This window comes from Nannospalax galili, unplaced genomic scaffold, assembly GCF_000622305.1.
Source record: "Nannospalax galili isolate Female #2095 unplaced genomic scaffold, S.galili_v1.0 scaffold25, whole genome shotgun sequence".
NCBI lineage: Eukaryota > Metazoa > Chordata > Mammalia > Rodentia > Spalacidae > Nannospalax > Nannospalax galili.
In genome coordinates, this window is record NW_008355642.1 from 8179171 (window position 1) to 8206091 (window position 26921).

The window sequence follows — 26921 nt, forward strand, 5'->3', positions numbered from 1 at the left end:
CAGGAGAGTATGAGCAGCTCTCAAAATGTCCTGTAACTGTGGTGAGTCACCTGCCCTCTTGAGCAAGGAGGCCGTGGAGACCCCACCAGATGGACCTGAACCATTGTCCAGTCTACAAAGAGGAGGGTCAACACAAGAAACATTTCCTCCATGCTTACAAATGAAGACATCCATGGTTGAGTAGGACCTTTGACTTATCTTCACATAGATGGAACTGGTAAAAGAAAGGAGCCAGGGGCTCCTCCCAAGCCCATGTTACCCCTGAGAAACAGATCCTCAAATGGCCTAAATAGTAAAAACAAATTGTTTTATCTGGGCCAACTGTAGGGCCTTAAACACGCAAAAGGAAAGTATAACCAAAGATTAATGGGGGTCAATATAATTTTTAAGAGTCCATATGTATACCTCAAGGATACATAACAAGGAACGATACCAGACAGGAGATACCTCCCTTGTAGTTATTAGCCAGGGTAGCATAAGAGACTCCCAGACAGTAATCCAGCATAGAACTGGGAAACTGAACAGCAGACCCTAATTTTTTCTAAAGGAATATTGACAACTGATTGCTGCTAACAGCTGATCTTCCTAAAACAAGGATCACTAGATAGGCTGACTACATTCAGCAGATACACAAGCACTGGAGAATGGCTGGGGGTGTTGACAACCAGTGGACAGTAACAAGGATGACAGAGTATATGGGCTCCAGTGTGTGGGAGGGGGGAGGCTGTGGGAGGGTGCCATTTGGGAAATGGGTATATAGATGAATAAGATTGTGTGGGATGTTCTGTATGATATACACAAAAAAATCAACAAATTAAAAAAAACTTATATTTGAGGAGGAAGCATAAAAATTTACTTCGTGTTAAATAGTAGAAGTGATAAACATTACCAATGAAATCTACCTGATGACTTTATATCCATACTCAGGTAATAAAGATTCGAGTGTAACCGAATGTGACTAGTAATCATCAGATACATAGAGATTAAAGACACACGTGCAAACATCTAAGTGTTAGTAACATGAAAAATGTAGGAAACGGCATATTTTAAAATGAAATGGAGATATTCTTTAAAGGATAAAAACTCATTCAATTTTATGTCTTACAGTGTTTATACAGAGTTCAATATTGTATAACTGTATTAATTCAACTCTGAACCTAAAAATTTACAGCCACTTTTGAAAGAGATGTATCATTGCTCTGGAGTGTGTTATTGAATATGTTAAAGCTGTAATGAAATGCTTCTTCTAATCATGTGGTTATTAAATTAATTTTTTTAATTTTTCATATAGATATTTTCCATATATCATTTTCATATAGATATGAAAATGATACAAATCACTTATGCTTGCATTCCATTGGAAAATATTATCCACATTAAATGTAAGAAGAGCTCAGAATTTAATGCCAAGGAAAACTCCCTAGAGATAGGGAATATTAACTTCCTGGTGATTAATTAAGCCATTTTTGCCATACCATATGAGCTGGTAAGCTGACTCTGCAAATCTACTTAGCCACTATAATTAACTGAACTTTAAACCTTAGATACAACTTATAAAATCATTTTAATTTCAGAGATTGGACACATGGCTCAACTTTACCAGCAGAGAATATCCCTGAGGAGCTCAACTAAGAATGGAATCAAGTGCTCAATGAGCTAAAGATGCCAACTGGCTCTCCTCTACTTTGTATCTCCTTGATAGCAAACTAGCTGAAAGCACAAAATATGGCTATTTTCAAATATGGGCTTTTGATCTCAGAATGCCAAATACCTCCTCTGAAGGGACTAATACCCAAATAGAAGCTCAGCTAAAACACATTACATCTGAAAGATTGCTCCAGAAAGTTGCAATGGCACATATTCATCTCCATCAAGATTTTGCTGCCTAAACACACATGCAAAAAATTATTTTGGTATATTCATGCCAATCTTCTAAACTATCACAGAAAACCTCGGGGAGCACAGACATTTAATCATTCTGGAGTGGAATGGCTTTGGGGGACAGCATGTCTTTGGGCCTATTTCTATTCAAAGTCTTAAAGTGCTTCAAGTGCCTGGCTAGCCTGATAGATTAGGTACTGAACACTGAGGCTCTTGAGGTCAATGATTTATGGCAGCTGAAAGCTGTGAAATGTCATTCTGCTGAGAGGGCCATGAAACAGTCAATAAAATTAGCAGACACTTGAACACATATTTCAGCACCAGCTGCTACATCCTCTAGAGATGTTCACCATATCCAGATGTAAGGGCTGACTGTCAGACCCTTGACAGCTTCCAGAGCCAAGGCGAGTCTAACTATACTTTAAGATTACAAGAACTAATACAACCAATAGAGGCCTTATCACACTATATCCTATGAATGAAAAATGTCTGAAGAGGGGAAAAGAAATAGAAATTATTTGTCAACCAAGATCTAGTCAAACAACTAGAAGAAAGGTCAAGTTCCATTCCACAATCTGTACTAGTTCAAGTGGATCTAACAAATACATAAAAAGACTGAGCAAAATATAAGAACCTTGCCCTTGGTATGTGCCACCATCACCTGTTCCCATGTGTGTTGAAGGAATCTAAACCAATCCATTCCACCTTTTGCTGCCCTCCAGTGATCCTCACACTAGTATGTTAGCTCAGCTTTACCTCCAGACTTGACATCCCTACGTTCCTCCCTACTATTAACCAGTTCTAGGCTTACTATTTTGATTCAGTGGCACCCATTTTGTACTCTCCAGTCCAATTCTTTACACAGCTTCAAAAGTCATGAATCACACTTGAGGTGTATATATTTGGTACTATAGGATCAACTGTTTGCGCTGTTTCCCAAGATATTTCTCATCATTATGTACAAAACAGTATTTCACTGAGCACTTTCTATCCATTTTCTCATTGGCTGCTCCATCTCAGTTCCAACCAAACGGTTTTGAGCAAGCATTCAAATATCTACATGCTGCTTTGTCCCTAATATTCTTGCCAATACTTCCACTAACTGAACCTCTTCATTCCTAGGTTATGATGACAAGAATGCTGAACCAAATTCTTATCAAATGAAAGCCTAATATATACTTCCTTACCACAACAAAGTGCCAAGCTTCCTAGGGAAAATATAAGAAGATGAATTTTGCATATATAGAAATCGCCTTGAGAGCCTTTCCTAAGCCCAAAATATAGTGAATATCGGGGAAGCAATTCCTTTATACTCGACTGTTTTTCTAAATGCATTATTTTAATTATTATTTTTAACTCTGTATGCCAGAAGCTCTAATAACAGTCCTGAATGCATTCCTATAGTGCCATATATTCACATATTGTTACATAATTGAGCCTATTTATTCTGTCTTTTTCATTTAGTATTATTTTAAATAAAAAAATTCACACCAGGTATAGCAGTGCACATTGATAGCTCCAGCACTCAGGAGGCTCACATAGGTTCATAATGAGTTCAAAGCCAGCCTGGGCTACGTAGCAAAACTTTGTCTCAGAAAAATCTTAAAGAAGCTACAGACATAGCTTAGCAGTAACACTTGCTGCTTTTGTCAGAGGACTAGAGATGAGTTCTCAGCACCCACATTGGGGCGGGGGATCGCAACCACCCACAACTTCAGCTCCAAGTGACCCAACACTCTCTTTTGGTCTCTGTAGATACCTACATGCCGGTGCACAGAGAGACACACGGATATGCATAAACCAAAATAAATCTCAAAACCACATATAGATCAGCAGAGTCCTCCTATTTGTGATTTTGAATAGCCACTGGCTATTCCATTTCATGGGTGTGCCACATTTTTGTTTATCCACTCACCTCTCACTATTTAGGTGCTCCTGGTTTTTAATGGTTGCAATAGAACAGTATATTAGGTATTATACAAATTATTCTGCTTTTAATTTCATAAATTTATTTATCATGTTTTAAAATATTTCAGAAATGCTTTGAGATGCGTTTCAGACTTTGTAGTACAATTTATACTTGCCTATATCTAAAGATATTCTGATATCTTAGAATATATGTACATATACAATACAAAGCCTATTTGAAGTCAATAGTCACTATACCATGTGATTTATGTTTTCACAAGAGATGATGATGACATCAGACTTCAGTCTTGTCTTTTGATGGTATCTGTTACTCCCTCACAAAGATTTTCCACATGCCAAAAACATCTTGTAATTTTCTGCCATTTAAAGCAGCACAATATGATTGTGGCTTGCTACCCAATATTAGTTTTCCTATTGCTATGATTCTGACCAAAGCAACTTAAGGAAGAAAGGGTTTATTTTGGCTCACTGTTCAAGGACATAGTCCATCATAGCAGGGAATTCATACCGGTAGGAGCTTGAGGGGCTGGTTACATTGCATCTGTAGTCAAGAAGCAGAGAGCAACAATGCTTATGCTCAGCTCTTTCTCCTTTTTGTTCAGTCCAGGATCTAATAGCAGGGAATGGTGCTGCATACTTTTAGCACAATTCCTCACAGGTATGCCCAGAGGTTTATCTCCTAGGTGATTCGACATCATGTCAAGTTGAAAATCAGCATTAGTCATCATACTACCTGTGTGCCCTCAAAAAGATCACTGAATTTCAATCTTCCTTGATTTGTCTATAAAATGAAAAATCATATCTTAACCTGTAAGAAGTAAATTAATACCTTTAAAGCACTTATAATAATTCCTACTATATAGTAACATGGAAGTGTTCATGAAATGAATAAAACGAATTCTCCATGAAAGGTAAAAAGAGGAAAGGCAAACTTATTCAAACACGTGAGTTCATAGGAAAGATTAAAAAGATGACACAAGTACTTTTCATACACAAAAATTCATATCCTTCTTGATATACTAATTAGATCTAAGACTTTAGGGTAGTAAGGCAGAAGTGCCTTGGGAAAATCAACTTTGGCATAGTGCATTGATTTCTTTAAACATGCATATAAAGTGTTTCAAAGTAAACAACTTGGGGTGAAAATATCTCAAAGGCCTGAACTTCATCCAAGGACTTGTTCTTTCATATACAGTGTTTAGGGTTTCTAACAAAAAAGTTCCCCATTTCTCCAAGATATGTTTCTTTCTCTCCTCTAACAAGAATTTTCCTTTTAAAGAATCAATCCATTAGTTTTCTATCTGCTGCCACACCAAAATAAATATCAGATGAATTAAAGATTAAAATATAATGGAAAATAATTTCAAATTCGTACAAATATATTGTCCATTTTGTAATTTCACTGTTGTTTTCTTCCTAAGCGTATCCCCAAACTCAGAACAACCCCCCAAAATGATATACTAACTATACATTTATAAATTCTTTCAAAAATACCACAAACCTAAAAGACAAGCTTGGGAAAAATATTCACAATGTGGTTATCAAAGAATAATATTCTCAATATGTGAATGATTCAGAAAATCAATAATAAAAGATAACCCAATAGAAAAGTAAGCAGAAGATAGAATAATCAGTTCATAAAGAAGAAATGCATGTGGGGTAGAAGTGTCATGCTCTCCAATATTCACAGAAGTGAAAACTAAAGTAACAAATAAGCATTGCTTTTCTTGTATAAACTTACCAAACATATTTAAATATCTCATAAGACTATAGGAATCAGGCAAACTCATGCCTTGCTAGTAGTAGCAAACACTGCTTGGGGAAGATTGTAGATATAAGAGAAGCAAAGTCCATTGAAATGTGTATAATAATTGACACAACAATTAAAACATTTTATAGGGGATTAGTAATAATATGCACAAAAATGCTCTCTGCTGAGTATATATAATTTCAAAAAATTGGTAAAATTCTCGGTTGCAAAAAAACCATATACACACACCATTAGAGATTGTATGGTTAATAATAGGAAGTATGGGGCTAGAGAGATGATTTAGTGGTTAAGAACTGAACTGCTCTTGAAGAGGATAAGATTTTGGTTCCCAGCACTCATATCAGGCAGCTCACAACTTCCTGAAACTCCAGCTGCAGGTGATCCAACACCCCATTCTGAACTCCACAAACACTTGTTCTCACATGCTCATACCTGTACACACACAAACATGCACACACGTGCACACACACATACATACACACAAAAAAAATACTAAAAATAAATATTTTCAATGTAGGAACATATGCAAATGAAATGCAAAATAAAAAATAAGACTAAGGGGATATAGGTCAGTTGGTAGAGCACTTGTCTAGCATGCATGAGGCATAAGGCCACAGGTTCTATTTCCAGCACTTTATAAGACTAGGCATGATATGAAATCAAGAGAATGAGAAGTTCAAGGTTATCCTCAACTAGATAGTGATTTCAAGGCCAATTTGGACGCATGAGATGCTATCAGAAAAATTAACAACCAGTTTTAGGACAGTTCTTTTCAGACTCTTGCTTCAAACTATTCAATTCTTTTCCATTATTTTTAGAATAAAGATTATAACCCCCAAACCTGCATGGTATATCTGGTTCTCACATAGTTTTCAACCTCAGCATTTCTCACATTCCTCTTTTCTTATCATCTTCACTTTCTTTTCCGTCTCAGCAAAACAGTCAGAAAACATTTTCTGTAAAGGAACAGAGATGAAATATTTTAGGTTTTGCAGTAGTGCCAGATGGTCTTTGTGGGAACATCTCAACTCTGCAGTTTCTTAACTCTGTAGTTGTTAGGCCCAAAGCAACCAGACACTATCAGTACATTAACCAGTATGGTTGTCTTCGTATAGTTTTATTCACAAATAATTTTATTTACAAACATTTTGTTTACAAAAACTAGAAATGCTCTAACAGATCATAGTTTGCAACCCTCTCCTGACTCATCCCATGTTCCTTCCAGTTACATCTGCTTAAAAAGATCTTTCCTCCTTGGCCTTCCTTCCTTTTTTCCTCCCTTCCTTCTTTTCCTCATTTCCTCGTTCCCCTGACTGATCTGCCCACTTCCTAATCATCTTAAATATTCCAACCAAATGTCACTAAGACATATTAAGGGAACTTATAACTCTCTGGGGCTCTGGGAGAACTGTTAAAATCAGTATCAATTTTAATGATAAGTTCTTTATGTTTACATTGTAAGTACTCCTAATATTCACTTTCCTGTATATGAGCAGACACTGGAGAAGGGGAAATTTGACTGCCTTATGAACAGCTGTTGAACTCTCCATTTGCTCCTGGTTTCTTTAACCAGCTGGACACCCATTATACCAGCACTGAGCTGTAGAATACTCCAGAGATGCTTTGACCAAACTAAGGTGATCACAACCGATTTCCCTAGTTCTTGAAGGCATGGTCTCATCCAGGGCTGCTTGAAACTATTTGTGCCAGACCTTTTTGCTATCACAAGCCTAAATGCACTCTAGATGATCCTGCAACAATTTTCACCTTGGCTAGAAGAACACTGCTCCTATTGGGTTAACAGAGGGACTGTCGTGACTAGTGCTAAGAGACAAGGCAGTGATTGATCCAGAACACAAGTTCCAATTGCTGTGATTGGGGCTAAATGGCAAGGTTGTGATAGGCCTCAGTCAATGGGTAATTGTTCCAAACATGCCATCTTGGCTATGTAGGCAGACTATTTTGGCTCACACAATGAGTCAATGAGTTGGTTGGGTCCATAATGGCTTTTCTAGAGTAGTCCTTCCTTGTTTAATCTTTAGTAATACAGGCTGAGATGGCAACATGAAAGAAGCAACAGAGAATGGCAGAGGCAGCAGAACACCATGGGCATCAGAACAGAGGCAGGCATGACTGAGTAGTTGTCACACCAAACTGTGAAAGCAGCAAGGCAGCCAACTAATTGACAGCTGAAGAAGCAGTAGGCAGACAGTTCAAGAGCAGTCAACTCAGGAAGAAGAAAGGCATTAGAAAGTGAGACAAGAGAGGTCAGAGAGCTAAGGCTAAAGAAATAACGGTGGTATGAAGTCAGAAAAGAGAAACTGAAGGCCCTGGTTACCAGAATATTTTTAGAGACCTATCAAGTCTTCAGAACCAAGGGTCTCAGATCCCAGGTTGAGAACTGTAACACCGGCTTTTGTGAAGGGCTAAGGGTCACCATACCTGAGGCCTACATGCAGAATGCAACACTTATAAGGCTAAGGTTTCCAACATCCCAGGCCTAGATAGGGATGGTAATAGCAGAGTGTGCCCCTACTTCTGCCTATCTACTGCCCCCTCTTGCTGCTTCCAAATATTAAAGAAAAGGAAAGGAAAACTGCCTGAGACCAGTACTTCAAGAGCTTCTCCTTGCTTAGCTGTGATTTCTAAGTAGAGCCAAAGAATAGTTAGCTTGCTGATTACTAACAGAGTTTTAGGTTAGAAATACCCTCCTTACATCTAGACTCACATTGGTTCCATTTCTTATACACTCTTGTGGTAAAGTGCACCTTTTCTTCATAGCATTTAAAACTATTTGGCACTGTATGCTTAATTTCATGACAATGGAAAAATCTTCATTAGATTCTGAGATCCATGGAGACAAGGACAGTAACTGTTTACTATTGTATTTCCAAAGTGTACAGGAAAGACAATCGTTCAATGTATACTTGATGAATGAACAAATGAATGTTATACATCAAAGGGTTTCCTTTGGGTGGCAAGATTATGAGAGATTTGTTGTTGTTATTGTTGTTTCCTTTCACTTAAATGTACTTTCTGTCTTCTGTATTATACTCAAATTTTCATGAGAAGGGAAGCAAAAATACAAAAAGCAAAATTGTAAAACAGCATAAAGCCAATATGTCAGTAAACATGAAATGATAGAGTAATAGGAACTCATTGATTTTAATGCATAATCAGAATAGGTGGGTTTATTCTTGAAGGATTCCTTGGAAGTGGTTTTCAAAAGAGGATTTCAAATTGTCAATTGTGTGCAAACAGGTAAAGAGAGAAAGATGGGCAGAGCAGGCAAGATAACTAAGGTCCATAAAGTATGATGGTAGAAAATTACAAGTGCTCCTGTGCTGTTACATAAATACAGAAATGAAGAATCATAAAACAAAAAAAGAACCACCTGGAAGGGATAAAAAACAAACAGCATAAAGTAAGATCTACAATACATTTCCATTGAAATTATCCTTTTCCCTCTTCATCTTGCTTTTTGGAAGTATGCAAAATGGAAAAAAAAAAAAAAAAAAACAAGAGTACTCCTGACGTGCTTTCTAAGGAATCTGTGACTGTTCACATTTCCAACAAACACTAGTGTTCTTTTTCTAAAAAAAAAATCTTATTTTTATTTTATGTGTATGAGTGTGTTGCCTGCATGTATATGAGTGCACCTGTGTTGTGCAATGCCACGGTGGTCAGAAGAGGGCTTCGGATTTCCCCTGGAACTGGAGTTAAGGACGGTTTGTAGCCATCACGTGGGTGCTGGGAATCGAAGTCGGGTTCTCTGCAAGAGCAGTCAGTACTCTTAACCACTGAGCCATCTCTCCAGCCCCTTGAGTGTTCTTCTTTAGCTTGGGCTACACTGAGACCTATGTTCCCACCTGGGTGACAGACACATCCAATGAAGTTCCTTGTTAGAAGGCACCAGCAATAATTAAGCTTCTCTTATTAAAAAAGAAGAAGAAGAAATGGCTAAGATATGTTTTAAAGAAATTGTCCGCAGGTTCCTCTCAGCCCTTTGAATTTCAGTTCTTGCTCCTTATCTATCAAATAGACTGACTCCCCAGCTGTGAATATACCAAACATTTTGACCAAGTACTTATCTGCACAACCACCAAACCAATATCATCAGTTAGGGGAAAACAATTTCCCCTGGCAAGTAGAGACAGCCTAATTGCTTAATCTGACAGATTATTAATGGATCAAGCCAACCAAAAGCATAATGGATATTGATAACAACTGGCAGGTAGGACATTTGATGCATACAGTATTTCTGGAAATTACTTACATCGAGGGTTGCAAGTGACCATTAGACTAAATTGTCCAATCTCTGTGGGTTTCGTTAAACAGTTCCATCAACTTGATAAAGTGGCAAGACAGAAAGTTATCCCATTAACTATAGTTCTCAAAAAAGGCTAACAGAGTGGAGGACATTTATAGTATTTATGCTCCATATCAGTGTAAAAATAAATCTCCTTGGTAAAATTGCAGTCTGGATGTTGGGGACAGTTTTACCCCTTCTCCATTTGAATGGTTTGGGGAACCAGACCTAGACTGAGCAATTACCTAGAAATGACTGTGACTTGAAGGGAGCTGACAGTGCCATTGAGCTTGGAGTTCCTGGATGTTCAGGGTCTGATTCACTGAGTGAGTGTATGTGGAGGTTTTCTGGGGAAAAAATGCTGATCCTCAGCCAATGCAGAGTCACTTCTTTATGGCCTTTACCAATTGCAGAGCTACTGATGTGGGCTAACATGCACACAGAAATTGTAATTTTCCCATCTCTTTTGGTGGGTGCCTGAATGCAGTTCTGAGCCTTATTTGGGCTTTAAAGAGGCATGAGGAATCCAGGAATCACTTCCAAGTACTCACAGAGAGACTATTCATAGCATATTGGGAGTTCCAACCTACCTTCTTCTCACTTAGCCATTAATAAAAAACCTCCTCTGTATGATAAGTAGTACAAGGTAGCCAAATCTTAAAGATTAAAGTGGACTCATTTTAAAATGAAAAATGACTTTATGGGGCATAATAGAATAATAGAAGAAACTAAGAACCATAACAATAAGACTAGCACCAACAAAAACAAGCCTTCAAAGCTGGGTGTGGCAGTGCATGCCTGTAATTCCAGAACTCTAGAAGCTGAGGCAGGAGGATAAGTAATTCAAGGTGAGTCTGATCTACATAGTGATCCAGGGCAGCCTACATAAGGAAACTTTGTCTTAGAATAACTAATAAAGTAAGCCTTTCCTGGAATTGAGGAGGTAGAAGAGTTAGCACTCAGTAGTACTGACAAAGCCCAGGATGGCTGATGCTACAATACTGAAGGTAAAATATGTTGTAAACATGGACCAAAACAGTGGTAAAGGCAGTGCAAACAGAGAATAGATAACAGATATTTATGAAGCAGAATCAATCGGATTTAGCCACTGATGAGGAAGGGCACACTGAGTGGGAAATCTAGGCTCAGGGTGCCAACACACAATCCTTCAAATAAAATTAAATGAGTTGATCATTGTAAAGCAATAAGAACAGGTACAACATAGAAGAGCTACGTGGGTACTTTGAACATTATTATCTTCCCAGTGAAACTGGAAGAGGAAAATGCCAGGATGTGACAGAAAAATTCCACATTCAACAAAAGATTTTGTGACTTTTAACTCTCCTATATATACCCATCCAGACACGTGGGAAACTGGCTCTAGATTAGGATGTGACTGGTATAACCTCAGTAAGCAGTACTCATATATCACTGTACATTGAACAAATATCGCATGCCATTTCATTTGATGCCCTCAAGAACCCCAAAGGGAAGGCAGGAATAATGTACAGGCTCATTACCATTGTGTTTAGTGCTTTCTCTAGTTCCAGCTCAGATTGTTTGGGATCAAGAATGATGTCTTGTTTGTCCTTAGCATCTCCTAAAGAAGCTCGCACTCAGCAGGCAGTAACCTGAATACAACAATACTAAAACTACTGACTCAGGAGCTGGAGAATGGTCAGTGAGTAAAGTGCTTGCTGCACAAGCATGAAGACCTGAGTTGGAATTCCCAGAATCCATATAAAAAGCCAGGCATTTGGGGTACTTTAATCTCAGTGCTGGCCAGGGCTGGGGGGCATAAACAGGCAGATCCCTGGAACTTGCTCACCAGTCAGTCAAGCTAAAGAGTGAGCTCCATGTTCTGTCAAAGACCATGTCATGAAAGAAGAAAGGAAGGAAGGAAGGAAGGAAGGAAGGAAGGAAGGAAGGAAGGAAGGAAGGAGAGAAGGAGGGAGGGAGGGAGGGAGGGAGGAAGGAAGGAAGGAAGGAAGGAAGGAAGGAAGGAAGCAAGCAATTGAGGAAGACTTCCTGATGTCAATCTCTGGCCTCCATATACACCATATACACCAACTCAGACAAGCTCACTCAAGTATACACACACACAAATACACACACACACACACACACACACACACACACACTTACACAACTCATGAAACTACTTGTGGGGAACTAAAGGCCCTGCCTTGCAGAGGTCCGAGAGGAAGTTACTGGGGTGCAGCCTGACTTGTTTTGAAAGTCTGGAGGATACTTCCGCACTGCTGAGGAGTGCATTATCAGTGCGTGATCATCCTTAAGATACACCCTCAGGTAGGAGGGGGATTTCCAGATGCCTTTATAATCTCTGTAATGCCTGCAATAAATGAGTTCCTGCTTAACTAGACTCCCTGTTGCGCCTGATTGTTCCCGATGCTGGGGGCAGCAAGGGCTGGCGAACAGCCCGCTTACTCATCCCCAGTCATCATTGTGTGGGGGTCGCAGGTTCAAACCCCCCGCACTACTGACTCAGACCCAATCAATTTGGACTTGAAGACCAATTTACCACTGTGTAATCATGAGAAGCTAGTTCACCTGAAATCCTCAACCCCCCCCTCCCTTTCTGTAAAACAGGTGCTATAATAGTACTTTCCTGAAATGGTTGTCAAGAGGATCAAAATAGATAATGCACAGAAAGCCTTTGGTACAGTCTTTCCCCCATGCCCCAAAAATGAGAGTTACACCTAGTGCTATCATCTGAATGTATGAAACACATGTAACAGAAGGGAAATTAAAAGTAGTGAAAGCCCCGTTGGAAAGATGACTCAGGAGTTAAAGAGCACTTCCTGCACTTGCAGAGGACCTGAGTTTGGTTCCCAGCACCCACACAAGGTGGCTCACAACTGCCTGTAATCCAATCTCCAGGGTGTCTGATGCCAACTTCTGGCCTCTACAGTAATGCATTCATGTGCACATACTCTCTGTCACAGACACATACACATAATTTTAAATAAATCTTTAAATTTAAAAAGTAATGAAAGCAAGAGTTGAGATATAAAATTTAAAAGATTTCTTTGTCCTTCAAAAAGATTGTTAGAACAGTATGTGCACAAAATGAGAACTGAACAGCATAGGACCAGTTCCAGGAGAGGAGCAAAGCACTCTGAAGGTGAAGAGAAAAAGTATGAGGGGAAGAATGTCCCCAAATAGATTCAGAAACCCACTGCTTGGCCTTAAAACCTGAAAGCTCTGAAGTCAACTCCTCTGAATATTGTTTTCCAATTTGAAAATATGAGCTCCATTACATTAGGATCAAAATACTCTCTCATGAGCTGCAAACAGCTGGGCTTTTGCTATAAATTCCCTACTGTGACTGAAGCATAATGACGTTGGGGCTTTTCATCTGCAATATTTTAACCCGTGCAAGAAGAATACAACTTTAGGAAGGGAAGAAATGCAAGTATCTCTATTAACTCTATTTAAATCTATTCAAATCAAGAAATGGCAACAAAGCTGTCTCCCAAGCATCCCAACCAAGCAGAGAGGAGGCACACAGGTTAAGTAAAAATGAGAACAAAGATGTAAGGGACACTTGTAATGTAACATATGACCACCTTTCTAAAGCACTCTGAAGAGCCCCACACATAACTGGCTGGAGTGGCATCTGGGCTTGGCACAAGAAAGAAGACAGCAAGGCTAAAGCTCCTTCCTCTGACTCAGTGGCCTCTTGTTGCCTGCCAAGATGGAGTTGTTCTGCATTTGCATACTCTCACCTGGTATCTTTCTGGCTCACAAAGGAACTTGTACCAAAACAACAGTGATCTGACATGATTACATACCTTCTGCTTCTGACCATAAATGACTGGCAAGGGTGGGGGCTGTTAATCCCATGACATGCCAGGAAGTAGTATGATTGAGACACTGAAACTTAAAGGCAGAAAATGCTGAAGCATGGCCTGGCACAAAGAGAACAGAAAAGGACGAGAACTCCAATTTGAAATAGCACAGTACTGCCTTGGGACTGGGGAGAAGTTCAAGCATATGGGCTACTCAAAACCAATAGTGTAAAGTGAAAGGAGGCTTTATCAACTCATAAAATATTTTGCCCAACAAGATAATAGCCTTGTTTTTCTAACACCTCACTGTCATTTATGAAAATTGAGAGTCATCTTCCCCAATATTTTATGACAATTAAAACTGTTTTTTCAAACAAGCATTATCAATTGGCTATACTACTCTCATGCACTGAATTATGAATGATCCCATACTAATAGTTCTTTTCATGTGTAATACCTCTCTCTCTTCTTTGATCAAATTCTAAGCCTGTGGATAAGGAAATATCCAGAATCTACTATGTATTATGTATGTATTAGAAATAATTTGGGGGAAAGCTGAGTTCAGATTTCCCTCCACGCAGGAGGGTTATGACAGTGATTCTGTTACAAGACACCTTTGGACCCCAAGTGGCTCATATGTGTAAGAGACATGATTCCACGAGGTCTGGAACATGTTTCTAGAACTGAGAGAAGTGAACTTGGAATGCAAAAAGCCACAAAGATGCATACAGATTTCCCTTGAAGCATCGATTTTATTCTATGCAGGTGTTCTGGTTTGTTTCTCCATTGCTGTGACAAAATACTCTGACCAATACCAACTTGTGGAGGAACGGGTTTATTCAGCTTACATCTTCCGGATCACAGTCCATCACTGAGGGGGCCCAACGTAGGAACTCAGGGCAGAAACCTGGAGGCAGGAGCTGAAGCACAGGCTATGGAGAAAAGCTGCTTACTGGTTTGTTCCTCTGGCCTGTGATTAACCTACTTTCTTGAATACAGGACCACCTGCCCAAGGGTGGTACCATCCACAGTGGGCTTGGCCTGGGCCCTCCAATATCATTCAACAATCAAGAAAATGCCCCACAGACATGGCCACAGGCCAGTCCAATGGACGCAGTTCCACAGTTGAGGCTCCCTTAACCCAGGTGTGTCAAGCTGACAAATAAAGCTATCCAGCACAGAGAGAAAAGGTACAAGACAAAATTATTTTTATATCAAAACAGTCCCAGAAATAGTACAGAGTAAAATGAAACTTTATAGTTCTTTCTTAAATATCAGGCATGGAACTTCAACATAAAATTGGTAAAGCACCTGTTTCCTACCAAGTACACAATAAATATTCATTAACATGCGCAATGAATTCTCTCATGTCTTCTGATCAAATAAAAACATAAAAGAATACTGTTAACCATATTAACATTACTCTTAATTATTACAATTGAAAGCTTCCTGTTTGACAAATCTCAAACAAACTACCAGAAGTCAGGTACTATATCTGCTTAATGTTGAATATGGCCAATACAATTTTAGTAATAAGGGTGAATATTTTACATGTACCTACATGGCCTCAGCTCATCTAACCAGTTTCATCTTTACTACTGTCAAGCCCTGAGCCCCAATAATGACAGAATCGTGTGCACCTGCAGAGTGTGGTGGCACATGCCTCTAATCTGGGAAACTGATAAAATCAGGTGCATTCAAGGTGATATGGCCAAAGATTAATTCCAGCATCTGGGATTAAGGCAGAGGCAAGAGAATTGTGAGATCAGTGCCATTCTGGGATTCATAGTGAAGCTCTGTCTCAAAAAAACCCTGGCAAAAACTAAGAATGGTGTGCATCTATCCTATAGCTAGCTGAGCCGCCCCAGAACTCTAGATAAGAAATTCTGTCTTTCTTGTCTCAATTTTCTTTGGTTATGAGATCACATGCTGGGGCTGGAGAGATGGCTCACTGGTTAAGAGCACTGGCTGCTCTTGCAGAAGACCTAGGTTCAAATCCCAGTGGCTAACAACCATTCCTAGCTCGAGTTCCAGGTTTTCTACACCCTCTTCTGTCCTCTGCAGGCATTGCATGACATGTGTGCATTTACATGCATGCAGGCCTAATACTCAAACACATAAAATTTTAAAATTAATTTTAAGAAAAGATCCTGTGCTGAGAATAGCAGGAGAGATCGTTGGATGGGCATTTGATGAAACCACTGAGCTTTTGAAATAATTATCTTAGGTAAAACACCAGGAACATCTAGATATTACAGAACTTTCAACAGCCTATCAGATCACTTCCTCAGCATCCAACTTCAACAGAGCTTAATGTTCTACTAAGGTTCCAGGGAAATTGAGGATCTGTCTGAGACAGAATGTGCCAACAACAGGGTCACTCCTACGTTTGCAAGGCATAGACTTTTTTTTAGAGTCACCTACCCTGGAGGACTCCAGGGAGACTCCCTCAACAAACTTACAAAGCACTTCAGGATCTGATTGACCAGAAAGTCTCATGTTCATGTTATGGTCTATCTCATCCTTAGTCTTTGCCAATTCTGTCTGGAAACATGTCTTCCCTGTTCCTGCCCTTTGTTCTATTGATCTCAGTCGACTCATTCTTTCATTTATTCACCAATAACTATTTACTTGAGAGTATGACATACGCCATCTACTGTCTGGGCCTTGGAGATATAGCACTGCTTAACAAAAAGGTATTCAAAGCACTAATATAACTCACAGACTAGACAATAAAGGCAATAAATGAAACAAGAGGGGACAGTCCAGTCACCACGTATGGCCCAGAGACCCAGGTAGGCTACCCCTGGCCTCTGGGCCTTCACCCCTAAACTGGGTATCCATCCCTAGCCAGGGTTCCCCATCTCCTCCTGGATCCCTCCCTCCCATTGAAGTACAACAGATCCCAACACAGCCACCTACCAGACACTCTCCAGTTGTCCCACAGGGCAGATCTGAAGCAGGCTGCCGCCGCCACACTATCATCATGCCAGGAATCGCCTCCTCATTGTGATTCTCCTCCATCCTTTTGGGATTACCCAGACCCTACTTGGCTGTACACCAGGGACTCACCAGGTGCTCCATGGAGTCCAGAGACCCAGGTAGGTTGCCCCAGCCTCCCTACAAAGACCCCAAAACCTGCCTTCAGCCTCCACCAGGAAGCCTTGCCTCTTAATGACTCCTCCCTCCTTTTGAGATACTCCAGATCCCAACAGGCTGCCCATCAGGGACTCTTCAGCCATTCCACTGGCAAGAGACCTAGGCAGGCTGCCCACCAGGGACTCTCCATTCAACCTATGGGACAGAGATCCAGTTAGGGTGACCCTGTCCCCTGACACTGTGACAGTTATCCCTTGGTCTTCTGGATCCGCCGCCCCTCTTTGACATACCCCAGAACCCAGAAAGCACAGAAAATGTTAGAAAATCTCCAGTCATGCCACAAGGCCAGGAGACCCAGGTAGTCTTTCTGACTCGACATTCCTGCATTCACTCCAAAGCCTGGTGCTATATCCTGCCAAGGTTCCTTGCCTTATCCCTAAAAGATTTTAGGGTTACCTCTTCAGAAGGGGGAATGTTGCAATATCAATAAACCCCATGGGCCTGAGACACAGGTATGCTACCCCCTCCCCTTCACCCTACAACTGAAAGCCCTGCAACAGCCTGTGCCAGGGTTCCCTGGGTTTTTCTGAGCTTTTCCTCCCCTTTGGAAGAACCCAGAATCCACCAGACTGCCCAGAAATGATGCTTCAGAAGCCCTACATGGTGAGGAGACTCAGATAAGAGGCTGCTTCCTCTGTGCTATCCTGCCAATGTACCTTGCCTCCTCCTGACCCTCCCCATTCCATTTGGGATACACCAGAACTTAACCAGCTGACGACCAGTGACTCTCCACAAGGCCCACATGTTCTGGAGGCAAAGATAAGGGTCTCATGCACCTCTGGATACTACAAGGTCTCCCAAGCTCTTTGTGAACATCTCTCAATTTCGGAGATACACCAGACCACACATAACAATGACCAGAGACTCTTCCATAACCCCAGGGGCCAAAACCAGGTAAACTGTTCCAGTCTCCCTTCCAGTCACCACAAAGCCCCACTGTTTTCCCCTGCCTGGGTTCCTCCTAGCTTCCTGAACCCTCCCTCCCACTTGGATAAACTAGAACCACCTGGCTGGACACCAGGGACACTTCAGTCACCACATGGGTTAGAGATCCAGGTAGGCTGGCTGCCCTTTCCTCTCTAACAAGACTTCAAAGCCCTGTCAGTGGCTCCCTGCCAGGGTTCTCTGCCTGTTCCTGGCCTCTAGGTTCCTTTAGGAATAAACCAGACACAACCTGTATGACTACCATGGACTCTCCACAAGTCCAAGTGTCCTGAAGCCCCAGATAATTGGACCAAATCTCTCTGCCATCCTGCCAGGGTTCCCTGTATCCTCTTGAACACGTTAGACCTTTGTCTACCCCTGTCAGCCCACCAGGGACTCTCCTGTCAACCCAGGGGCCAGGTAAGCAGGTAGGTTGCCCCTGCCTCCCTGAAAAGACCCAAAACCTAGCCACTATCCATAACCAGAGTTCCCCTTCTCTTTACAACCCCAACTTCCCTTTGGGACAAAGTAGACACAACTTGGCCTCCCACTACTGACACTCCTGTCAGCCTCTGTGGTCCAAGTGGCCCACGTGGGCTTCCCTCACTCCATTTCCATCCTACCAAGGATACTACCTCCTCCTGACCCATCTTCCTATTTTGGGGATACCCCAGCTTCCAGCTGACTGCACAAAAGGGATTCTACTGTTGTACGATGTGGTTCAGAGACCCAGGTAGACTGCCTCATGCCAGCCTGCCATCATCACAAAGTCCTGCAACAGTCCCCTGCCAAGGTTTCCTGCCTGTTTCAGCACCCCTCCCTTGCTTTGGAATACCACAGTTTCCACTTGACTGCACACCAGGGATTTCCAATTGACTAGCTCCAGTGTTCCAGAAAGCAAGTTCAACTGCCTTTGCCTTCCTTCTGGCCAGTACCACAAAGACCAACTACCACCCCCTGTTAGGGTTTCCTGCCTCTTCCTGACCCCCCTCAGCCCTTTTGGTGTACCACAGACTGCCAAGCTGGGATTCTGTAGCTCCCACACTAAATCCAGTCAATCAGACACACTTTCTCTCACTGGCCAGCTTTCACCATAGAGTCCTGCTGCAGTAACTCGCCAGTGATCCCTGCCTCTTTCTGAACCCCTTCGCTGCTGTTGGATACCACAGACAGCACTCTCTTGCCCACCCAAGGACTTTAAAGTTGCCACACAATGTTATGGGTCCAAGGAAGGATGTGGCTGCCCCTCCTGCAAACCTGCCATGATTCTCTGTCTACTCTTGACCACCTCCTTCCCTTTGGAATACACCAAAACACACGTGGCTGACCAGGAGGGACTCTCAGGCCCCTAATGGGCTTGAAACACAGGTACAGTTCCCCATCCCAGCACCCTGCAACTGAAAGCCCTACAGCAGTCTGTGCCATGATTCTCCTGATTTCCCTGACCTGCTCCTTCCTTTTGGGACACCCTAGAGCCCACAAGGCTGCCCAGCAGGGACTCTTCATTCACCCTACATGGTTAGAAAAACCAGGTAGGAAGCCACCACCACCATGCCATCCTACCAGGGTTCCTCACATTCTACTAACCCCATCCTTCCGGTTGGGAAAAACCAAATCCCACCCAGCTGCACACTGGGGACTCTCTAGGAACCCTCCATGGTCCAGAGACTAAAATAGGTTAACATCGCCACCCTGCCAAGACCCAAGAACCCACAACTACCTGCTTCCAGGGATCTGCATTCTTTTCTAAACACCTTCCTCCCTTTGATATACCGAAGTCCACACAACTGACCACCAGGAATTCTTCATGAGCCATTTGGTCCTAGAGACCAAACTAATTGGCCTACACCCCCATGCCAACCTGCTAGTTTTCCCTTTCTCCTCCTGACAAGCTCCCTCTAATCTGTATACACCAGAGGCCACCTAGCTTCCCAGAAGGTACTATGCAAGTGCGTGGTCCTGAGACATAGGTAAGGTCCCTCTTCCCTTTTTCTCTATACCTGAAAGCCTGCAGCAGCCAGTGTCAGGGTACACATGGATTTTCTGACCTGCTTCTTCCCTTTGGGATACACCAAAATATACATGGCTGGCCAGATGGAATGCTTCAGTGTCACTACATGGTTTGGAGACCCAGGGAAGATCACACCTCCTTCATGCCACCCTTCCAGGTGCGTTGCCACCTCCGGACCGAATCCATACTATTGGGATATTAAGATCCAACACGGCTGACCAGTGACTCTTCCCAAGGCCCAAGTATCTTTGAGACACTGATAAGTAGACCACACTCCCCTGCCCTCCTGCCAGGCTTCCCAGTCTCCTCCTGAATACCTTTGGACATTTACCACACCATACCCGACAGCCCATGAGGGGCCAGACCAAGGTAGGCTACCCCAGTCTCCTTGCCAATCACCGCAAAGCCCAGGTTTCTTCCCCTGAACAGGTTCCTTACAGCTTTTTGAACCCTTCTTCCCATATGGATAAATCAGAAATGACCTGGTTATCCACCAGGTACTATTCAGTCAGCACAGGGGCCAATGGTCAAAGTAGACTTCCCCTGACTCCCTGCCAAGATCCCCCACACCCGCCACTGCCCCCTGTCAGGTTTTCCCACCTTTTCCTGACCCCAAGTTTCCAGTTGGGATAAACCAGACATTCTGGCTGCTCACTAGGGAATATACTGTGACCCACCTTGCTTTAGAGAGCCACAGAGGAGGCCCCGGCTCCATCCTCCTGACCCATATTCCTATTTTTGGGATAACCCAAACTCTAGCTGACTGCAAAAAACAGTTGCCCCACTTGGTCCAGAGACCCAGGTAGGCTGCTTCTTGCTGGCCTGCCATCAACGCAAAACCCTGTTGTAGTCCCATGCCAGGCTTCTTCCCTCCACCTGTTTCTGAACACCTCCCTAGATTTGGGATAGCCCAGTTTCCACTGGGCTGCCCATCAGGGATTCACCAGTTACACCTCATACCTATATTCCAGAAACCAAGGAAGGCTGCCCTGCCTCCCTGCCAAGACCCCAAATACCCACCACAGCCCCCAGCCACGGCTCTCTGTGTCTTCCTAATTTCTTTTCATATACCACAGACCTCATCTCACAGCCCCACAGGAACTTTGCAGTTCCCAGTAAATCCTGAGACCCAGATATGCTTCCTCTTGCTGGCTTGCCTTCAACATAAAGCCCTGCTCCAATCCCCTGCCAAAGTTCTCCTGGACTCCTCCTTGTTTTGGGGATACCACAGCCAGCACTAGGCTGCCAACCAAGGACTCTCCAGTTGTCTCACAAGGTTACAGGTCCAAGGATGTGGCTGGCCCCCTGCAGACCTGCCAAGATTCCCCGCCTCCTCATGATCAACTCCCTCTCTTTTAGATACACCAGAGATCATCTGTCTGACCAGAAGGGACTCTCAGTTCTTTGAGAGGACTGAGGAAAAGATAAACTTCCCTCTCCCCACATCCTACTCCTGAAAGCTCTACAGCTGCCTGTGTCAGGGATCCCCAGGTTTCCTGAGATGCTCCTACCCTTTAGAATAACCCAGAACACACCAAGCTGCCCACCAGGCACTCTTCAGTCGCCCTTCATGGTTAGGACACCCACGGAGGAGGAGACCAGCTTCACTGTGTCACCCTGCCAGGATTTTTCACCTCCTCCAGACACCATTATTACTTTTGAGATACACAAGACCTCACAAGGCTGTACACTAAGGTATCTTCAGGTGCCCTCCATGGTCCAGAGACCCAAATAGGCCAGCATTTTCCCTGTTCCAAGACTGAAGGATCAATGGACCACCTGCTTCCAGGGATCTGTGCCCTTTTCTGACCCTGTTCCTCCATTTGGGATATCCCAAGCCCAATCCAGCTGATCACCAAGGATTCTCCACAAGGCCCGTGTGTCCTGGAAACAAAGATAAGTGGTCCAGTCGCCTCTGCCATCCTACCAGGGTTCCCCTTCTCTTCCTGATCCCCTCCCTCTTTGGGGGAATACACAAGAGATCACCTGACTGCTCAACAGGTACTCTTCAGTTATCTAATGTGCCAGAGACACAGGTAAGCTACCCCAACCCTGAATATTCTGCATCATTCTGTGCCAAGGATCTCCAGTATTTTCTGGCCTGCTCCTTCCTTTTGGGATACTCTAAAACCCACCAAGCTGCCCAGCAAGGACTCTTCATCTGTGCCATCCTGCCAAAACATCTTCCCTTATCCTGACCAGCTTCCATTTGGGATATACCAGACCCCACCTGGCTGAACACCAGGGACTCTCTACAACGCCCAGTGTCCTGGAGACCTAGATAAGTTGCCTTCACCCCTTACCACCCTACCAGGCTTCCCAGTCTCCTCCTAAACACCTCGTACCTTTGGAGATACAACAGACCACAACTGACAGCCCACCAGAGACTCTTCCAAAACCTAAGGAACCTGACCCAGCAAGGCTTCCCCAGTCTCCCTGCCAGTAACTGAAAAGTTCAACTGTCTTCTCCTGAAAGTATTCCTCCCAGCTTCCTAAACCCTTCCTCCCATTTGAATAAACGGAAACTTATTTGGTTGCCCACAGGTGACTACTTAGTCACCCCAGGGGCCAGAGACCAAGTTAGGCAGCCCCAGTCTCCATCGATCACCATAAATCCCAGTGGTCTTCTCCTGAAAGACTTCCTACCCGCTTCCTGACCCCTTCTCATTTGAATGAACCAAAATCTAACTGGCTGCTGACCAAGGACTCTTCAGTCACCACAAGAGCCAGAGACCCAGTCAGGCTGCCCTTGTCTCCCTGCCAAGACCCCGAAGCCTCACCACAGCCCTTTCCAAGGTTCCTTGCTTCTTTCTGACCCTCAGCTTCCCTTTGGTATAAGCCAGACACAGTTGGCTACCCACCCACTAGGGAATCACCTGTTACCCTGTGGGAGACAAGCTTGAGTCTAGGGTGATATTGCAACTGTCAGGGTCCAGGAATCCTGGCTCTGTAATCTGAAACCCAGTATGCTAATGAGGCATCGTACCCTCTATTTTGTGATAGGACGTTAAGTCTGTTATGTTAATAGGATGATGCTAATAAGGTATCTTACTTGCTGTACTGTGATAGGATGCTAAATCTGTTATGCTAATAAGGTATCTTACTTGCTGTGCTGTGATTGGACCACTACCCCTACATAAGCTTGTGCCTTCCTGCAATAAACCAGACCTGCGTCACCGAACCTGGTCTCCTGTGTCTGAATGCGGCTCCGCTGACACAGTCTCCTCACCAGCCCTGGGGTCTGGGACCGGGCAGAAGCAGCAACAGGAGGCAGCACAGGGAAAGCAGAAGAGCTGCCTCAGCACGAGGCAAGCAGAAGAGCGGCCTCATCCTAGGGCAGGCAGAAGAGTGGCCCCAGCCCAGGGCGAGCAGAGGAGCAGCCTCAACGCCCATGAGAACGAAGGAGCGGCACCCACGAGAACAGAGGAGTGGCTGCCACTGGCAGTGACTGCATTACCCACCGTGGTCCAGAGCATGACAACCTGTCCTGATTCACTCCCTTTCCAGTGATCTTTACCTCCTCCTGACTCCTCTTTCTCTTTTTGGTATATCCCACAACCTACTGACTGCACAAAATGGAGTCTGCACTTGCCTTGCCTTGTCCAGAGACTCAGGTAGGTCACCTCCTGCTGGTCTGCCATCACTCCAGAGTCCTGCTGCATTCCCCTGCCAGGGTTCCCTGCCCCATTTCTGAACCCTTCCCTTGCTTTGGGATAGTCCATTCTCCACCAAGCTGCCTACCAGGGATTTTCCCATTGCTTACCTCACCCCATATTCCAGAAACCCAGTTTAACTACAACTGCCTCCCTTCCAAGACCTTAAAGATAAACCACTGCCTCCTGTCAGGGTTTCCTTTCTCCTCCAGACCCTCTATTCCTTTTGGTATACCACAGACTGCACCTTTCTGCCCACTGGGACTCTTTAGTTCTCCCCTTAGTCCAGAGATCCAGATATGCAACCTTCTGCTGACCTGCCATCACCCCAAAGTTCTGCTGCACTCACCTGCTAGCATCCCCTTCCTCTTTCTAAACTGCCCTCCTTTCTTTCAAGATACCACAGACAGTACCCAGCTGAACACCAGGGACGCTCCAGTTGCCACAGAAGAATGGGTGTTCAGTAAAAGATTCTGCTCCCCAACTCCTTACATATCTGCCAAGGTTCCTTACCTCTTCCTGACCAGCTCCCTCACTTTGGGATATACAAGATCACACCTGACTGACCAGGAGTGATGCTCAGTCCCATGATGAGCCTGAAACACAGATAAGAATCACCCTCCCCCCATGATACACCCAAAAGCCCCGAAGCTGCCTGTTCCAGGATTTCCTAGATATTTTTTAACTTTCTTCTTCCTTTGGGGATAACATAGAACCCACCCGCCTGCCCTCCAAGCACTCTTCAGTCATCTGCATGGTTAGGAGACCAAGGTAGGATGCACCTCTTCCATGTCATCCTGTCAAGGTTCTTCACCTACTTTGAACCCCATCTTTCAGTTTTGGATAAACCAATCCTTACCTGACTGCCCACTAGCAATTCTTCAGGAACCCTCTGTGGTCCAGAGACCCACATATGCTAGCATCATCTCCCTGCCCATACCCAAAGACCAAAGACCACCTGTTGCCAATGATCTGTATCCCTTTATAAGCATCTTCTTCTCTTTGGGATACCCCAAGTCCATCCAGCTGACCACCAGTGACTCTCCACAAGGTCCACATGACCTGGAGACTCAGATAAGTACCCCAGGGTCCCAGACTATCCATCTACAGTTCTTCTTCTCTTCCAGACCCCCTCTTTCTTTCTTTGGGATTCACCAGAGGCCACCTGGTTGAGCAGCAGGAATTCTGCAGTTGTCCCATGGCCCTAACTCGTGTAACCTCCCTCTCCCCTTAACCCTACACCCAAAAACAATGCATTAGCCTATGCCAATGCACCCAAAGTTTTTCTGACCTGCTCTTCAAGATACCCCATATCCACCAGGCTACATAGCAAGGATACTTCAAGTTGCCCTAAATGGTTAGGAGACCCAGGTTGGATGCTGCCTCTGTGCCATCCTGCCAAGATGACTTGCCTCCTTCTGACCCACTCCTTCTATTTGGGATACACCAGACCCCACCCAGATGACTACCAAGGACTCTCCATAAGGCCCACATGTCCTGGAGACCGAGATAAGTAGCCCATAGCCTCTGCCATACTGCCAGGCTTCCAATCTCCTCCTGAACACTCCCTGCCTGTGGAGATGCAACAGACCACACCAGACAGCACAAGGACTCTTCCATAACCCCAAGGGCCAGACCCAGGTAGACATCCCCAGTCTCCCCGCCAATCACCACAAAGTGTAGCTGTCTTCCCCTGAATAAGTTCCTCATAGATTCTTAAATTTGAATAAACCAGAAATAAGCCAGTTTACCATGAGGGACTCTTCAGTCACCCTAGGGACCAGAGACCCATGTAGACTGCCATGGCTTCCCTGCCAAGACTGAAAAGCCCTGACACTGCCCCCTGTCAGGGTTCTCTGCTACTTCCTGATTCTTAACTTTATTTTGGAATATACCAGGGACACAATTGGGAAGACCACCAGGAACTTGTAACAAGGCCCAGGTGTCCTAAAGACACAGATAGGAGGCCCACAAATCTCTTTCATCTTGCCAGGCTTCCCTCTATCTTCCTGAACACCTCTTGCCTTTAGAGATTCACCAGACCTTACCTGACAGCCCACCAGAGACTCTTCAATCACTCCAGGAACCAGAGACCCAGGTACCCTGCTACAGTCTCTCTGCCAATCACCACAAATCCATAATGCATTAGACTAGAGGGTACCTCCTGCTTCTTGAGCCATTTCTCACTATTGTATAAACCAGAGCCTACATGGATGCCAATCAGGGACTTTTTAGTCACTCCAGGGACCTGAGACCCAGATAGGTTAAACTGTCCTAGTCTCCCTACTAACCACAAAAAACTCAGCTGTCTTCATTGAAAGAATTCCTCCCAGCTTCCTTAGCCCTTCCACCCATTTGAATAAAACAGAACAACGCAGCTACACACCAGGCACTCTTCAGTCTCCCTACAGGGTTAGGAGACCCAGATATGATGTCACCTTCTCCATGCCATCCTGTTAGGGATCCTTACCTCCTCGTGACTCCATCCTTCCCTTTGGGATAAGCCAGACCCCACCTGGCTACCCACTAGCGACTCCACAGGCAACCTCCATGGTTCAGGGATCCAAAATAGGCTGGCATACCACCCCTGTCAATCCTCAAGGACCCTTAACTGCATGCTGCCAAGGATCTGCACAACTTTCTGATCTCCTTCCTCACTTTGGAATGACATCTGTTAAACAGGGACTCTCCACAAGGTCCATGTGTCCTGGAGACCCAGATAAGTGGCCCATACTCTCCTACTATCCTACTGGTACTCCCTGTCTCCTACTGACATCCTCCTTCTCTTTGGGATATGCCAAGAGGATATCTGGTTGACCAGCAGTGACTCTGTAGACACCCCCCCATGGTCCTGATACAAAGGCAGCTTCCATGCTCCTCTTCACCCTACACCTACAATGCCTGTAGCAGCTTGTGCCAGGGTACAGGAGAACTTTATGACTTGCTATTTGCCTTTGGAATACCATAGAACACATCAGTCTATGCATCAGGGATGCTTCAGTTGCCCTTCTTGGTTAGAGATTCAGGTAGAATGCTGCCTCCTCTGTGCCATCTTGTCAGGGTGCCTTCACTCCCCTGCCTACTACCTTGCCAGTCTCCTAGTGAGCACCTCCTGCCTTTGGACTTTCAGCAGACCACCCGACAGCCCACCTGGGATTCTTCCATAACCGCAGGGCCAGATACATGTATGCTGCCCCAGTCCCCACCATCACCACAAAGCCCAGCTTTCTTCAAGCTGAAGGAGTTCTTCCAAGCTTCCTGAACCCATCCCCCCATTTGGAGAAAGAAGAAATCACCTGGCCACCCGCCAAGGGCTCTTCAATCACCCCAGTGGCCAGAGACCCAGGTAGGCCTGCCAAGAACCCAAAGCCCCACCACTACCCCCGCCAAGGTACCCATCTCTTCTTGACCCCTAGCTTCTTTTTGGCATAAACCAGACACAGCCAGGCTGACCACCAGGGGCTTCCTACCA

The 26921-nt window shown here is 44.1% G+C and overlaps 1 pseudogene; it reads left to right on the forward strand.

Annotated features, from left to right (window-relative positions):
• The first annotated feature begins 19136 nt into the window (after positions 1-19136).
• The window catches only part of LOC115067660, a 35161-nt pseudogene continuing 27376 nt past the window's right edge, over positions 19137-26921 (forward strand).